The following is a 6,048-nucleotide window of genomic DNA, read 5'->3' as shown; positions in this document are numbered from 1 at the left end:
TTATTATTATTTTATTATTATTATGCCTCCCTAGAATAATAATATTAATATTATTATTATTAATAATATATAATTATTATTATAGGGATGCATAATAATTATTACTATAGGGATGCATAATAATAAATATATTATCATCATTATTATTATAAATTTATTATTATGCCTCCCTATAATAATAATAATAATAATTTATTACTATTATTATTTCCTATAATAATAAGTACAGTAGAGTCTCACTTATCCAACATAAACGGGCCGGCAGAATGTTGGATAAGCGAATATGTTGGATAATAAGGAGAGATTAAGGAAAAGCCTATTGAACATCAAATTAAGTTATGATTTTACAAATTAAGCACCAAAACATCATGTTATACAACAAATTTGATAGAAAAAGTAGTTCAATATGCAGTAATGCTATGTAGTAATTACTGTATTTATGAATTTAGCACCAAAATATCACGATGTATTGAAAACATTGACTACAAAAATGCGTTGGATAATCCAGAACGTTGGATAAGCGAGTGTTGGATAAGTGAGACTCTACTGTATATATATGGAAGGTGCAATATGGGGGGTGGGAGGGGCTTATCGACAGGTAATGCTCGGGCAGGTGAGTGAAAACCCAAATCTCAAATATCGCCATTCCACTGCCCTGCCTCCCTATAATAATAATTATTATTATGCCTCCCTATAATTATTATTATTATTATATTATTATTTAATTATTATTATGCCTCCCTATAATAATAATAATTTCTAGTATTAATAATAATATCTAATTATATTATTATTATAGGGATGCATTATTATAATAATAATAATTATAATTATTATTATTATTATTATTATTACAGTAGAGTCTCACTTATCCAACACTCGCTTATCCAACGTTCTGGATTATCCAAGGCATTTTTGTAGTCAATGTTTTCAATACATCGTGATATTTTGGTGCTAAATTCGTAAATACAGTCATTACAACATAACATTACTTCCTATTGAATTACTTTTTCTGTCAAATTTGTTGTCTAACATGATGTTTTGGTGCTTAATTTGTAAAATCATAACCTAATTTGATGTTTAATAGGCTTCTCCATAATCTCTCCTTATTATCCAACATATTCGCTTATCCAACATTCTGCCAGCCCGTTTATGTTGGATAAGTGAGACTCTACTGTATTATTATTATAGGGATGCATAATAATATATATATTATTATCATTATTATTATATATTATTATTATTATAGGGATGCATAATAATAAATATATTATTATCATTATTATTATATATTATTATTATAGGGATGCATAATAATAAATATATTATTATCATTATTATATATTATTATGCCTTCCTATAATTATAATAAATAATTATTATATTATTATTATTTTTTTATTATTATGCCTCCCTAGAATAATAATATTAATATTATTATTATTAATAATAATATATAATTATTATTATAGGGATGCATAATAATAATTATTATAAGGATGCATTATTATTATTATTATAGGGATGCATAATAATAAATATATTATCATCATTATTATTATAAATTTATTATTATGCCTCCCTATAATAATAATAATAATTTTATTATTATTATTATGCCTCCCTATAATAATAATAATAAGTATTAATAATAATATATAATTATATTATTATTATTATTATAGGGATGCATAATTATTATTATTATAGGGATGCATAATAAATATATTATCATTATTATATATATTTATTATTATGCCTCCCTATAATAATAATAATATAATTTTATAAGAATTATTATTATTATGCCTCCCTATGATTATTATTGTTATTATCCCTATCCCCTTCCCTTCTTTTTGTTTTGCACTATGTATAATTTTGGGGCAAAGAAGAGCCCCTTCCCCTCCTATTTCCCCTCCATGGCGTTGTTTTATCTCCTCTCAATGCTGAGTTTTCTATGGATCCGGAGTATGTGTGTGTATATAGTGTATATATATATATATATACACATAATAATATGTATATTTGTTTATTATTATTATTATTATTATATACACACATATTCCCAGGACACAAAGTAAAGAGGCTACGGAGACCTCTATTCCACACACCTCCTTCAAAATAAAAACACTGTTGAACCGGAGGATTGTTTTCGTAAGAATAAAATAAAATGCTGTAACCACCTTATTGTTTCTGAGATGTATCCGGTCTGCATTTCCCATCCATTTGCAATGGTTTTGTCTTTTCTTTTGGGACACTTTAGAATCAACCTCCTTTAGATAGGTGAATGGATAGATAAGATTGATGGATGGATAAAGGGATATTATTTTATTTATCTATTTATTTATTTCAATTATTTATACCCTGCCCTTCTCACCCGAGGGGACTCAGGGAGGCTTACAAGTGGCAACTGATGCCGTTACACTGTTATACAATGAACCAAAACAGTTAAAGCGGTCATAAAATACAATATACAAAGTTTAAAACAATGCAAAGTGCTTATGCCATTCATATTAGAGAGATAGACAATAATATTTTGAGGTAATACATTGTAGTAATAATTATAATTCACTATTATAATTGTCTATTTATATTACATGCAATATTGCTAATAATATTGTAATATAGTCGTATAATACATTGTATGCATATATACTTGTAAACCGCCCTGAGTCCCCTTCGGGGTGAGAAAGAAGGGCGGGATATAAATGTCGCTAAATAATAATAATAATAATAATAATAATAATAATAATAAAAAATAAGTAATAAGAATGGATGGATAGATAGATAGATAGATAGATAGATAGATAGATAGATAGATAGAAAGACAGAAGGATGGATAGACAGAATCCTATAGATGGAGGATACCCCAAGGGCCATCCAGTCCAATCTCCTTTAGATGGATGGATGGATGGATAGATAAATAGAAGGATGGGTGGGCAGATAGATAAATGGATAGATAGATAGATAGATGGATGGATGACTGGATAGATAGAATTGAAATAGACAGATGGACGGATGGATAGAGGGATCAATAGATGGATAGACGGATGGACAGAGAGTGGGATGGATGGATGGATAGGAAGATAGACAGAGGAATGGATAGATGGGGAAGTAGATGGATTGATAGATGGATTGGTAGAGACGTGGATGGATGGATAGGTAGAGATAGAAAGAAGAATGGATAGATTGATTGATGGATGGATGGGGGAGTAGAGAGATTGATGGATGGATGGATAGGTAGATAGATAGACAGAAGAATGGATAGATAGATGGATTGATAGCTGGATGGATAGATACAGGTATAGATGGATGGATGGATGGATAGGAAGATAGAAGAATGGATAGATAGATGGATTGATGGATGGATAGAGAAGTGGATGGATGGATAGGTAGATAGATAAAAGAATGGATGGATAGATAGATGGATAGATAGATGAATGGATAGATACAGGTATAGATGGATGGATGGATGGATAGGAAGATAGAAGAATGGATAGATAGATGGATTGATGGATGGATAGAGAAGTGGATGGATGGATAGGTAGATAGATAGAAGAATGGATGGATAGATAGATGGATAGATAGATGAATGGATAGATACAGGTATAGATGGATGGATGGATGGATAGGAAGATAGAAGAATGGATAGATAGATGGATTGATGGATGGATAGAGAAGTGGATGGATGGATAGGTAGATAGATAGAAGAATGGATGGATAGATAGATGGATAGATAGATGAATGGATAGATACAGGTATAGATGGATGGATGGATGGATAGGAAGATAGAAGAATGGATAGATAGATGGATTGATGGATGGATAGAGAAGTGGATGGATGGATAGGTAGATAGATAGAAGAATGGATGGATAGATAGATGGATAGATAGATGAATGGATAGATACAGGTATAGATGGATGGATGGATGGATAGGAAGATAGAAGAATGGATAGATAGATGGATTGATGGATGGATAGAGAAGTGGATGGATGGATAGGTAGATAGATAGAAGAATGGATGGATAGATAGATGGATAGATAGATGAATGGATAGATACAGGTATAGATGGATGGATGGATGGATGGATAGGAAGATAGAAGAATGGATAGATAGATGGATTGATGGATGGATAGAGAAGTGGATGGATGGATAGGTAGATAGATAGAAGAATGGATGGATAGATAGATGGATAGATAGATGAATGGATAGATACAGGTATAGATGGATGGATGGATGGATAGGAAGATAGAAGAATGGATAGATAGATAGATGGATTGATGGATGGATGGATAGAGAAGTGGATGGATGGATGGATAGGTAGATAGATAGACAGAAGAATGGATGGATAGATAGATAGATGGATGGATGGAGACATGGATGGATGGATAGGTAGATAGAAGAATGGATAGATTCATTGATTGATTGATTGATTGATGGGGGGAGTAGATAGATGGATTGATGGATGGATAGAGAAGTGGATGGATGGATGGATGGATGGATAGGTAGAAGAATGGATGGATAGACAGCTAGATAGATAGATAGATAGATAGATAGATAGATAGATAGATAGATACATGGATGGATGGATGGATGGATGGATGGATAAATGAATTGACAGATTGATACATAGATAGATAGATAGATAGATAGATAGATAGATAGATAGATAGATAGATAGATAGATAGATAGATAGAGAAGTGGATGGATGTATGGATAGGTAGATAGAAGAATAGATAGATAGATAGATAGATAGATAGATAGATAGATAGGGAGTAGATAGAAGGATTGATGGATGGATAGATTCAGGGATAGATGAATGGATAGATAGATAGATTGATGGATGGATGGGGGAGTAGATAGATGGATTGATAGATGGATTGATGGATGGATGGATGGAGAGAGAATCCTAGCGATGGCGGAGACGCCAAAGGCCATCCAGTCCAACCTCCCTTAGATGGATTGATTGATTGACAGATCAATAGATTGAGGATTAGATAGACAGACAGACTCCTAGAGATGGAGGAGGCCTCTCAGTGCCACATCCAGTCCGACCTGATATTATGATCCATGAGGAGGAAAGAAACCGGAGCCTTTTCCGCTCAAGCCCGGCTGAGGGAAACAACGGAGCAACGCTGAGGTAAAATAATAATAATAATAATAATAATAATAATAATAATAATAATAGCAACTCTGAGGTAAAATAGTAATAATAATAATAAGAGCAACTCTGAGGTAAAATAATAATAATAATAATAATAATAATAATAATAATAACAACAACAACTCTGGGGTAAAATAGTAATAATAATAATAATAATAATAATAATAATAATAATAATAATAATAATAAGAGCAACTCTGAGGTAAAATAATAAGAATAAGAGCAACTCTGAGGTAAAATAGTAATAATAATAATAATAAGAGCAACTCTGAGGTAAAATAATAATAATAATAATAATAATAATAATAAGAGCAACTCTGAGGTAAAATAATAAGAATAAGAGCAACTCTGAGGTAAAATAATAATAATAATAATAATAAGAGCAACTCTGAGGTAAAATAGTAATAATAATAATAATAATAATAATAATAATAATAATAATAGCAACTCTGAGGTAAAATAGTAATAATAATAATAAGAGCAACTCTGAGGTAAAATAATAATAATAATAATAATAATAATAATAATAATAATAACAACAACAACAACTCTGGGGTAAAATAGTAATAATAATAATAATAATAATAATAATAATAATAATAATAATAATAAGAGCAACTCTGAGGTAAAATAATAAGAATAAGAGCAACTCTGAGGTAAAATAGTAATAATAATAATAATAAGAGCAACTCTGAGGTAAAATAATAATAATAATAATAATAATAAGAGCAACTCTGAGGTAAAATAATAAGAATAAGAGCAACTCTGAGGTAAAATAATAATAATAATAATAATAATAAGAGCAACTCTGAGGTAAAATAGTAATAATAATAATAATAATAATAATAAGAGCAACTCTGAGGTAAAATAATAATAATAAGAG

Source organism: Anolis carolinensis, unplaced genomic scaffold (assembly GCF_035594765.1).
Source record: "Anolis carolinensis isolate JA03-04 unplaced genomic scaffold, rAnoCar3.1.pri scaffold_7, whole genome shotgun sequence".
Taxonomy (NCBI): domain Eukaryota; kingdom Metazoa; phylum Chordata; class Lepidosauria; order Squamata; family Dactyloidae; genus Anolis; species Anolis carolinensis.
Note: the sequence above shows the minus strand (reverse complement) of the source record.